The 13114-nt window shown below is 36.0% G+C and overlaps 1 pseudogene; it reads right to left on the bottom strand.

Annotated features, from left to right (window-relative positions):
* Positions 1–4743: 4743 nt before the first annotated feature.
* Positions 4744–5627, bottom strand: LOC138162267 (heterogeneous nuclear ribonucleoprotein D-like pseudogene; annotated as a pseudogene).
* Between the last annotated feature and the right edge of the window lie 7487 nt (positions 5628–13114).

The raw sequence follows: 13114 nt of genomic DNA, 5'->3' as shown, positions 1-13114 counted from the left end.
CTTCCTTCTTCATTCCCCCTCCCTTACTTTCTGAAGCCACAGTGTTTGAAATACTGAGTGGACTGATGAGACTCATTGGCTTCATACACATACTTGTGTTTAATTTTTCTATGGCAAAGTAAAACTACTAATGTCTCTCAAAACTCTAATATTATTTATTGTGGAGAGGCAGGTTTATAGTAAATGTAAAGTGGATATGTTCATAAAGCAGTAATTTCTTTTTACTTCTAATAATACCATATTCTGTGCCTTCAGTCACCATATAGAAATGATTAGAAATATGATCTATTGTATATTTAGTGTTTCAGAACTGCCAGGTATCCTGGAATTTGTTCAGAGGGGCAACATACCCTCTGTGTCCTGAGCATTAGTTGGAACTATTGGAATCTCTGAAGCCTAAGGCCAGTTTGAATCATGTCCCAGGATTCTTAAAGGAAAAAACACACATACATACAAACATGCACAAAGACACACACACACACATACTGCAAGAGACAATTTAAGATAAAAGAATGAGGACTATAAGGGATAAGCAGTAGGAGTAGCAGCAACAGGGAAAAAACACTCCCCTGCTCTGCCCACCTTACCCAGTAGAAACATAGGATTAAAAACTGGAAAGACAGCAGAGTCCAGCTTTGAATGAGAGAGATTTTGAGATGGGACATTTGGCTTTACAATAATCTCATACTAGAGAACACATATTGAAGATATTAGTTGCATTTATTTCTTAACTTTTTGTTATTATATCAACTGTTTTTTCCCTTTTCTTTCCCAGAGAACTTACTTTTACTGCAAGGAATTAAAAGAAAGACCAAGGAGAAAAGTTCATCAAACCCATTAATCTCTGACATTATATGAAATGTTCCACATTTGTAGACCCCCATACCTCTGCATGGGAGTTGAGGGCAAGGGATAGCTGATTTATCATAGTTTTTCTTTAAGGTTAAGCTAAACTTCTTCCTTATAATTTTTGTTGCATTAGTTTTTCATTCTTTTCTGGCTATTCTACCCACTTATGTTTGGAAATCATTTGTGGTGGGGGTAACTTTTGCTTACTTTGTAGCAGTTTATGTAATTCAATACTTCTTTTGATTTTTCATATTCATCAGATTGTATAGCATAATAATATTATGTTACATTCATGTCCCAATCATTTCTCCAGCTTAAATTTACCTCTTGAAGGATAGAGAGAAGACCTCCAAAAGCTACGTTCTTTCTCCAATTTCTCTTTTCTGTGTTTGTATAGTAACAAACACTGTAGTATAATCTGTTATTTTTTACCGAAATGATTTCTTTATTCTCTTTTTTTAAACTTCAATATAAAGAGGCCATAGGGTAGCTAGAGTTAAACAACAATGTAAATGAGGACAGAGAGTGAAACCTCTGTCTGAATGTTTAGAATTTTCTAACTAACTGGGACTTCAGAGCTATTGTGATTTAATTAATAGCTTTCCCACGGATATGAATTCCATAAAATATAGAAAGGCACCAACTAGACCTGAAAGTCATTATATTGCTTCTATTAGTGAGCTAATTTTTTTGTAATAAGGTAAGGATGATTAAATCTCCAGAGAGAAAGAAGAAAGGTAGCAAAAACAGTGCCTAGAATAAAGATCCAGGGCAATGCTAGAGTAGGCTCAGGAGAGTCAACTATTAAATTTTCATTGTGAACATTGACATTTTGGAAATAGGCAAATGCTACAAATCAGGGCTTGATCTATTGTTTTGTTGATTGTCTAGATTTAAGAAAATGATGGAGAAAATATTAACAAGGCATCTTTGAACTTAAAAGGATGTCCTGCATTTTTGGAGAGCTGGCTATTAAAATTACCAGCACATCCTTGATAGCCTAAACCCACCCAAAATGAGAAAAGAGGAAAGACCTAGGAAAGATTCATTTTTCCTCTATCCAGCAGAGGGAAGGAGTGTAAAGGACCAAGTGTTGGCCCATCAACTACATACTCCACTGAGACCTCTAGTGGTGTTATAACTATACCAGAATAAAAGCATCTAATAAACTGCCAATCAGCACCTAATTTCTCTGGGAAGAAATATTCTGCTGCAGCTTCAGAAATTCATTTATTCTTTTTTTAATGGGATTCAGATAGAAATAATCTGAATATATCACTATCTTGCTATTATCCATTTACATTTAAGATTCTGAAGATTGTTGTGGAAGATAACCAATTGCTTACAATTTGAAGAATAAAGAAAAAAAAAAGCTTTATTTTGTCCATAAATGTGGACCAGAGAATGTGATGTGGGGCTATAGAGAAGGAACATCTTTGTTTGGCAAGCAGGTCTCTGAATTCAAGTCATTTGCCATAGCTAGTTACCGAGAAAACCAAAGTCATATGATGGTCCCAACTCTTTAACCACTGGCCTTGGGGACAATTTGTTGTATTCTAAAGGAGAAGAATATCGATCTATATAGAAATAAATTGAAAAACTTTGAAGCAGATGAGACAACTAAGATAGTATAAATGGAAAAGAAAGAGAGAGGGCCAACATACTGTTAAGAGGTATGGTATAGATGATGAACAAAAGATAAGGAATGGTGAATGACACAATAATGTCATAACAACTTAAGAAGAGAGGAGGACAGAGTGGTCAATAGTATCAAATTAAGTAGGTTGAGATGGATTGAGGCTAAGAAAATGTCATCAAATTTGTCAAATAAGAAAATTTTTTTTCATTTTGAAGAGAAAAGATTCAGTTAAGTGATGGGATTGGAAACCATATTACAAAGCACTTAAGAGTGAGAGGAGAGGAAATAGAGACAAGAGTAGACAACTTTTTTTTGACTAAGAAAGAGAGATGTAAGATAATAGTTTGATAATATGGCAGAGTGTATTGAAACTTATTTAAGGAAGAGGGAAACATGAGTTTGCTTGAAGACAGTAAAAAAAAGGAACCAGTTGACAGGGAGAGATTGATTTTTTTCTTTTGAAGAGTAAGGATAAAAAACTTTTATTCGTTTGTTAGGGAAAGGACAATTTCAGTGTTAAGCTTGTCACCTAATCATAAAATTGTAAACTACTTACAGGAATCACTCCCCTAAATATACTGTACCTATTGCCTTTGACAACACAAATTCAAATGTCTCCCTCCAGTGTCTTGTGGTTCCAAGTGAGCAAACCAGAAAACAATTCCTGATGAAACCCAATTCCATCACTCTGCTTATAAGGTAGGCCAATTTAGCAACAGCAACATGGGACAAACTAAAGCTAGGATGCAAAAAAAAAAAGTAAACTTGACAGCCCTCAGGTGAATGAGAAGGAAGACTTATTGCAGAGGACAGAAGGAAAAAAAAGGCAATGTGGGCAAAAATAAGCCTCAGATAAAGGTTTAACTGGATTGCATACAATTACAAGTAAACTTCAGGGATGGTACAAGAGAAACAAGCCCTCTCCTACCACATACCCCCCTTCAAAGAACAAACTTGGTATTTCAGGTCTAACAGCCCAGCATCTACAGGGTGCATATAAACCAGTTTAATATAGACCCATTTGAATGTCAAGCTCAAGAGCCTGAGTCTAGCACAGTATACTATTAGGAAGCCCTGCTATAATTACACAGAATGTCACATAAATAAGGCCTTAAGTTTCTAGTTACCACATATCCCTCCCCCTTAATCTGAATACGGAAAAATGCTTCACTACTCAGAGCACATGCACTATTAATATCACTTAAAAATGGAAAAATAACCTTTATTTAGAATACAAAACAAAACATGAGTTTATGGGATTTACTATCATGACTTTTCCTAAAAAGTTCCAAGACAGAAGTCATAACTCTACTAAAGCTTTCCAAGTGTGTGTTCCAATAAGAAATAGCTACTTAAGGTTTGGCAGCGGCAGTGACATAATGCACTATTTCAAAATACAATTTACTTACAATTGTAGTGAAAATCTTGCCCATATTAATCTTTGATCAAGTTTCAATCGATGTGGAAATATGCAATATACACTCACATTCAATGCAAGTGTCAAGTAATCATAATAGATGAATGGGTTTTTTTTTTTTTTGGTTTTGTTTTTTTTTACAAACAGGCTCAAAGCATCTTGTCAACTTGTAAAGTTGTGACAACTTGTAAAAGTACTTACTAACTTACTTTGTGGTGTTTAATAAAAAGGTGCTCTACTTAGAAGAAAAAAAAAAAGGTCGAGGGATCTATGGCCCGATAAAAACAATTTCAGCTATTCACAACATGCTGAATTAACACTTCTCATCACAAAGATCCCAAGAACGCATATCGGGGACAAACGCTATTCAACTGCATGGTCACTAGCATCTATCCTTATTTTAAACATGGACATGAATCCTTAGCATAGACCTTTTGTCAAGGGAATTAGGACACTAAGGCAAAGTTTGCTGCTCACTATTTATAAAGGACCACTGCTTCTCCCCATTGTCCATGACTCCTAGAGAATAAACTGTGCCTCAATTATTGCTTATTTAAAATTACATTTTTTTTTACAGAGCTATTTAGTACCTGACACAGAAAAACAATCACAAGTAATTTATTTTTGAGAATCAATTAACATGAAATTATACAAATAAAATTTGTTTAAACACAAATCCACATTTTGTCATAACACAAATGGCAAAGGACAAAAGCAAAAACAAGAAAACTAAATCGGCCGCTATATACAATTGGACACAGTTGTGTCATGTACACTAAAAGTCTTTTACAAAATAGTCATCTCAGATCAATAGAAGACCACTCTCCATTCAATGTCGTCATCCTGCAAGATAGACTACTGTAGCATCCACACCTGTTTTCTCCATGTCCTCCTTTAATATATATGGCTGGTAATTGTTTGGTGATTACCACCCCCTCGGGATGCTTTGCCATACTTGCTTTGTTGACCTCGGCCACGACCCCTAGTCCCACCTCGGCCGCCGGCCGCGGCGCCCCTCCCTCCTTTCTGTTGCTGCTGCTGCTGCCTGCATACCTCTTTGGGCTGGGCAACTTTGATTTCACACTTCCCAGAGCCAATCTGGTGATATCTGCTCTCTAACAATTTCTTTACTGGCTCTTCGTCTGTGAACATGATAAAACAGAATCCTCTTCTCTCGTTAGTCTTCGTGTCCATGGGAAGCTCGATGTTCTCGATCTCTCCGAACGCCCCGAAGTACTCCTGGATCTGCTCCTCCGACGTGTCCGGGCTCAGGCCGCCCACGAACACCTTCTTGGGTGTGTCCTTGCCCTTCAGCGCCTAGGCCCGCTTCGGGTCTATCAACTTGCCGTCCAGCTCGTGCTCCTTGAGCTCCAGCACCTTGTCCACGCTGGCCGCGTCTTTGAAGAGCACGAAGCCGAAGCCCAGCGATCGTCCCGTGACCCGGTCCGTCTTGATCGTACAGTCCACCACCTCTCCGAAGCGGGACAGGCACTCGGTCAGGTCTTTCTTGCTCGTGTCCCAGCTCAGCACTCCGATAAACATCTTACCGTCGTCCTGCTGGTTCTTGCTGGCGTTGATCTTGGAGCCCCGGCGAACTCCTCCATGTTGCTGTACTCGTTCACCTCCTGCATGGCGGCGGGGCTGTCGGCCGGGGGCAGGCGGCTCGGAGAGGCAGACGCAGCGGCGGCGCTTTGGATGGAGCCCGATTTAAAATGGCGGCGGAAGAGCGAGATTGAAATTTTGAGGGAGGGTGATGCAGAGTGCAATCTTTTGGAGATGACAAAAGGGGACACAATCAAATGGACATGTTGTTGGGTTGCACTTGGTAATGAGAAGGATGACCTCTTTTTCAGAGACTGAGCAAAAATGTTGATTAATATAGCTACCATATAGTGTAGTATCCCTATTTTTCTCTTTTGATTAAATAAATTTTAGCTTTAACTTTGTCTGGGATCATGATGGCTATCCCTGATTTTTCCCTAATAAATTCTACTCCTGATCTTTATTTTATATTTGTTTGTATCTCTTATTTTCTCTCCCTCCTGACTCCACTACTTTAATTCTACCCACTACCTTACCATCCCCTTAAACTACCTCCTTCCATAGACCCCTCCCTTATCCTCTCCTCCCACCCTTTCCCCTTACCCTCTTTTTGAATTTAAAATACTTTTTTAGCCTTCTAAGACTTTTATTCCCTTCTAAGTGTACATATTGTTCTCTAACCCAGATCTGATATGAGTACAATTCCCTTTAAACATCCCTCCCTTATCCTCTCTCCCCTACCTATTGCCTTTGCCTTCTGTCTTTCTTTCTGAATGTTATGTGTTCCCTCTTTAAACCATTTCTGATGAGAGTAGTATTCCAGAACTACCGGCCCTCCTCCCCCATTGAATTCCTCTGTATCAATTTGTCCTCCTACACATATGTATAAGATATTTATTCTTTTTTACTTTTCCTAGATTGTATTAATTTTTAGAATCATATCATACTCAACTCTGTCCCAATGTTGAACTACTCAATTATTAATTACAATTTTAGACATATACTTTACATTTCAGCCTGTTCTTATTGAGTCTCTTGCAATTAGTCTTTGATGTTTACCTTATATTCTCTTGGATCTTGTATGTCATTTATTTAAAAATCAGGTTCAGGTCTTTTTGCAATAAAATCTTGAAAGTTTGACAATTTATGGAAGGTCCTTTTTTCCATTAAGTATTATGCTTAAATTTGCTGGCTATGATATTTTCAGCTTTAACCCCAGTTCTTTTGCCCTTTGATACATAGTGTTATAAGACCTAAGGTGTTTTAGTATAGCCACTGATAGCTCTTGTGTGCTTCTAATTGTGGTGCTATCATATTTGAATCCATTTTTTTTTCTTGTTGCTAGTAATATTTTCTCTTTGAGGTGGGGGTTTTGGAATTTAGTTATGATATTTCTGTAGGTTTTCCTCACAGGATCTCTTATAGGTGGTGATCAGTGGAATTTTTTAATTTTTACTTTCCCTTCTTTTTTCAACATTTCACGACAGTTTTCCTTAATTGTGTCTTGTATTATTGCATCAAGATTCTTTGTTTTTGTTGTTCGTAGCTTTCAAGTTGTCTGATTATTCTTATGTTTTCTCTTCTTGATCTATTCTCCAGATTGGTTCTTATGAGATGTTTTACATTCTCTTCTATTTTTTAGTTCTTTATATTTTGTTTTATTATTTCTTGGTTTCATAATTTTACAGACTTCCCCTTGCCCAATTCCAATTTTCAGGGGGCCATTTTCTTCCTTAAGATTCTGTATCTCCTTTTCCAGCTGATTAGCTTTCTTTTCATAATCTTCTTGTTTTTCTTGTATTCTTATTTTTTATTTTTTCCTCAGTCTTTCTCATTTGATTTTTAAAGTGTTTTTAAGTTCCTCTTTTGCAACAGGTGACCATTTCATATTGCTCCTTGGGGCAGAAGAGGCTTTATTTTGGCATTTGAAGAGGCAGTTTGTAGCTGATCAGAGTTATCTCTAAGCATATGAAGAAGTGCTCTACATAACTTTTGATTAGAGAAATATAAATTAAAACAACTTTGAGATACCACTGCATACTTATTAGATTGACCAATATGGAAAAAAATGCAAATGATAAATATTGGAGAGAATGAGGGATAATTGGGACACTGATGCATTATTAGTGGAGTTGTGAGCTGATGCAAACATTCTGGAAGGCAATTCAGAACTACTCCCAAAAGCAACCAAGCTGTGAATACCTTTTTATCCAGCAATACCACTACTAGGTCTGTATCTGAAAGAGATCACAAAAAAGGGAAAGGGATCTACATGTGGGAAAATGTATATAGCAGTCCTTTTTGTGGAGGCAAAATATTGGAATTTGAGGGGACACCCCTCAATTGAAGAATGGCTGAACAAGCTGTGGTATATGAATATAATGGAATACTATTGTGCAATAAGAAACGATGAACAGCAGATTTCAGAAAATCCTGAAAAGACTTGTTTGTACTGTTGCAAAGTGAGATGACTGAAATGAGTAGAACTGGGAACATGTTGTACAAAGTTTCAGCTGGGCAGTGCTGATCATTTATGAATGACTCACTTCTTCTTGTCAATAGAGTGGTCCAAGACAAGTACAAAGGACTCATGAAGGAAAATGCTGTCCATAACCAGGTAGAGAACTGACAGACTCTGAATCTAGATCAAAGCATATTTCTTCACTAACTGTTTTTTCTTTTTTTTTTTGCTTTTGATCTGTTTCTTCTTTCACAACTATGACTAATATTGATTTTTTTATGTGATGGCATATATATAAACTATATGTGGAAGGAGGGAATTAGGAAGAAGAATTTGTAACTCAAAAAATCTTATAGAAATCAATGCTAAAATTTTTCTGGACATGTAACGGGGGGAATACTGTTAATTAAAATTAAAAATAAATTTAATATAAAGTTTTAAAAGTAAAAAAATAATAAAATACATAATCCCATAAATATACGCAATTTGGGGAATATCTGGTGCTGTCATTTTTTCTAACAAATCTATGATGACTTTTGTTGAGAAATGTGGGATCTGCTTTGCTTCTGAGAGAAATTATGCAAGTGCTTTCTTTGTTCATGACCTAAGGGCCACTGTAAAACAATTGCATCAATAATGATGGATTTTGTCTGCCTTCATTGTTTTCTAGTTTTTCAAGGTGGCTAGAATTTCAGTCACCTGCTTTGACACAATTGTTCTGCCAATAATTTTATTAGTGGTGCATGCTTCTCATTTGATATAATTTGCATCCTCTTATACCCATATAGATGACCAGAAATTTTTCCCATCCACCTGTACCAGAGATTCTCTCTCTTGTCTAATTTCTTGAGCATCTTTAGGAAAGTTTTTGATTGAGGTTGATTTATTTTGATCTTTGACTTTTATTCACCTTGACCTTTTTGAATTGGCTTCCACTTATTGGATAAGGATGTTTTTTTCTATCATTTTGCTTCCTGGATTTCTGCCTATAAAACTTTTTGTTACTCTTAGTAGTTCAATATGGATTTAGATTGTTCTACTGTGTGTGTCTACTATATATTTGATATAATCTTTCTGGGTACTTCCACAGATGTGCAAGAGTTGCTTTTTTAATGTCACTTCTGCCACAGGCTTGATGCTACTCTTAGGGCTATTACTTGATAGTTCCTCCTTTGTTTCCATAGCACTGACTCACATACATATTGCTATGTTCAAGTCTTTAAATCTTTCTATATTTTCCATCAAATCTTATGAGAGAATTGTGTTCATATGTGATAATTAAATACAACTTTTTGAATTACTCTATTTTGGTATATTTGGAATAATGTTATCAAATTAAAAATGAAATCTTTGGGGAATTCCAGTGTAAGTATGAACATAAAACTTTTCAAAATAAGTGGAGATGTTGGTGCTATTGTTTTCCAACAATATGATTATTAGATATAATTTCTCATATTTGTATTACATGGAATTCACATATTCTTAGTGATTTCAGGGTCTTCAATCTAATGCTAAACCTCTTCAGATTTAAATACCTTGATTATTTCTATTATTTTGTCTAATCTAATCTTAGAGGCAAAGTTGTTTGTTTTTGTTAATGTTGTTGGTTTATTTATTTATTTGATTTATTTTTGTGATTTCTCTACACTGGAGATGCCAATTAATCTACTTGAGTGGTGAAGTAGAGTCAAGTCAAGGGTAGCCAATCTACTCTGGCTTCCATTCATATTGTGGTGTGGTCGTCTTTGAGAAGGAAGGACAAATAGAAGTGAGCAGTGGTAGAAAGAATGCTGACTTTGGAGTAAGAAGAATCCTGAAGTAAAAATGGGAAAGAGGAAACATGCTGTCTCCAATCTCCCTTTCCACTTGACAACTGAATGTTTTTCTGATGAAAAGCATATGCCTCAGGGTAAGTCCCCTGGCCTTGCTGGAGCTTAAAACTCCAGCCAAGGCAGGTTGCTGACAGGAAGCCTCAGATGACAGTTACTGGCAATGCCGCTCCATGCTTTTCCGAGGACACTGGGTACCATTGCCAGAGAATAAGTTAAAATGAGGTTACTAACAAAATCACACAAATTCTTGAAGTTGGCCAAGTTAAATGCAGGAATATTGAGGATTAACTGTATGTCACTGGATTTTCATAATAGCCCTGGGAGATAGTTACTATTTCAATCCCCATTTTACAGGTAAGGAAACTGAGGCAAATAGAGGTTACATGTCTTGCCCAAGGTCAGACAGCTAGTAAATGACTGAGGTTAGATTTGAACTCAGATCTTACTGACTGCAAGACCACTGTTCTGTGCCACCTAGATACCTAGGTTGCTATTTGACTTTTTTTTCCCTTTGATCATCTTACCTTTTCATTGTTTTGTGACTCAAGACCAATTTGATATATAAAATTTAGATTTGTTTTCCCTCAAATTTCATATTAAAAAGACATTTTACAATATCAGAATTTGAGACTTGAGTTTTCCTTATGCAATAAAATCCAAATAAATGTAGCATATCTTTAGTATGCAGAACTGACAAACATCTCAGCATATTTTATGAAATATTCGATTTTGTAAGGTTACAAAGATCTTTCACAATTTTCCAGGCAGAGTAATGCCTATTCCTGTTAGTTCTGAAATATAGAGTACATATATTAAAGCAAAAACCAAAGCATCAGTGTATGTTCGAAATCAAACCAGCCTGTCAGCCTTTCTATAATTAGTTATGCATTCCTTTCTGACTTTTATTTCTCATAGAACCTTGTTGTCCTCTCTGCAGGGTTTTTATAAAGCAATTTCTAGTGAGCAATGGAGAGGAAAAAAATTATCTTTCTAACACACCTATTTTAATCTCTTTGATGAGCAATAACCTAATGTGCATGTAACCTGGAGCTACTTTCCTGAAGGATCTTCAAATGATAAGAAGATTATAATTCAAGGCAGCAGAATTTTTTAAAGCCTGTTAAGAAAATTTGTTAGTAGAATGATGTGCACCTCATATTTTATTGATACAAAGTGTTAGGCAAGGTAGACATAGATTGCATAATTCTATGACATTAATTGAGCTGACAGTGCTTTGTAGACTGTACTGTCAACAAATGTTGCTTGATGGTATTAGCTGTTGATGGACAGATTGGTTGAATAGTTCAGTTGTAATCAGTACTGGATTTGAAGTCAGGGGACAGTGGTTGAAGTCTTTACCCAATCGTCTCCCTAGGGCTGTCACTTTAGCCAATTTAAACCCTCTGAACTTTCCTCATCTGCAAAATGGTGATAAAATATTTATATTTTCTGCTTTACATGATATTAGAGAACCACTTTCTAAATTGCATAACACTCTGCCAACATTTCACGAATCAAGATATATAGAACTCTGGTGTTATATTCTCTAATTTTGTGTGCCATGGGGAAAATTTAGAGCTGGTTATCTTTATTTATCTTTACCTTTTATGCAACTACATATGCATCAGAAGAGACCTAGAAGAAGGAAGCCCATTGGGCAATGTGGGGTGATGGATTCCCTGTAGGACATTGATCTGAGGACATGCTCAAGGAGCACTCAGATTGGATGAACAAGTGTTGAGAGGTGGTATTCAACATTAAAAGTGTCAAACACCCAGCTTGTGAGCAGCATGAGGTCTACAACACCCCCAATTACAGTCCTCATCAGAATAAATTGTAATTAGGAAATAATTAATAAAATAACACAGATAATATCACATTTATAAACAAAGTCAATGTATAGCCCTAAGGTATCTTTATATGTAAATTATTGGCCCAATTACTATTTGAATTACACAATTGGAGTGAGTTCCCACAAAAATTAAATCAGAGATCCTGGGTATTGAAAGAAGTAAATGTGACAATCTTTCAATAGAAATATATTAATTCTCCAGTGAATGAATGATCTCATTCTACCCTTCACAATGCAAATCATAACACATCCATGCTTACTGTACATTTTGAGGTCATGTCGTCTCATCACTGTTCCCCAGAGGTTCTCTCCCATGGCCACAAGCTTTCACTGTACTTGAGAAGTCTTTATAAGATGCAAATAAGAAGAATCAGTAAGTCAATCAAGCATTTGTTAAGTATTAGTCATGTTAAGCACTGAGATACAAAGAAAGGTAAAATCATGGCTCCTGCCCCCAAGGAGTTCACATTCTTTTTTTTTTTTTTTTTTTTTTAGTTTTCAACATTTATTTCCAAAAAATTTTGAGTTACAAATCCCCCCCCCATCTTTCCCATACGCCCCACCCCAAGATAGCAAGCCTACTGAATACCCCTTTCCCCAATCTGTTTTCTCTTATATCCTCCTGTATCCACCCCTCTAACTTTCTAGTAGGGTAAGATGGAATTCTAAACCCCAGTGCCTGTGTATTTTATTTCCCAGTTGCATGTAAAAGAAAAAACAAAATTTTAAACATTTGTTTTTAAAATTTTGATTTCCATATTCTTTCCCTTCTTCCCTCCTCACCCACCCGAACTGGGGAGATAAGCAATTCAATATAGGTTGTACATATGTAGTTATCCAAACCGTTTCCATAGTAGTTATATTGTGAAAAAAATAACTATTTTTCCCTCCATTCTATCCCACCCTCACTTATTCTATATTCTACTTTGACCTTGTCTTTTTTCAAAAGTGTGTGCTTCTAACTATCCTCTCCCCCAATCTGCCCTCCCTTCTATCATCCCCTCTTTTATCCCTTCCCACCTACTTTCCTGTAGGGTAAGATACCCAATTGAGTGTGTGTGTGTGTTATTCCCTCCTTAATTCAAATTCAGTGAGAATAAGGTTGACGCATTCCCTTTTACCTTCCTGTTCTTCCCCTTTGTAACAGTTTTCTCTTGTCACTTTAATATGAGATAATTTACCCTTTTATATCCCTCCCTTTCTCCTTCTCTCATTATATTCCTCACTTATCTCTTAATTTTATTTTTTAGATATCATCCCTTCCTATTCAACTCCATCTATGTATACATATACACATATGCACACACCCACATATGTATTTATACACAAATATAACCTTTTATATGAACATATATATTTATGTATACATATATATTATATGTTCCCTTCAAATATCCTCATATTGAGAAAAGTCTCATGAGCTATAATCATCATTTTTCCATGTAGGAATATAAATAGTTCAAATTGAATAAGTTCCTTATGATTTATTTTTTCTCTTTACCTTCTCATGCTTCATGTATTT

The sequence above is a fragment of the Petaurus breviceps genome, unplaced genomic scaffold (assembly GCF_028583685.1).
Source record: "Petaurus breviceps papuanus isolate PSGF00001 unplaced genomic scaffold, PetGlider_PUasm1.0 186, whole genome shotgun sequence".
NCBI lineage: Eukaryota > Metazoa > Chordata > Mammalia > Diprotodontia > Petauridae > Petaurus > Petaurus breviceps.
The sequence above is the reverse complement of the archived record's forward strand: the minus strand, read 5'-3'. Positions and strand labels throughout refer to the sequence as shown.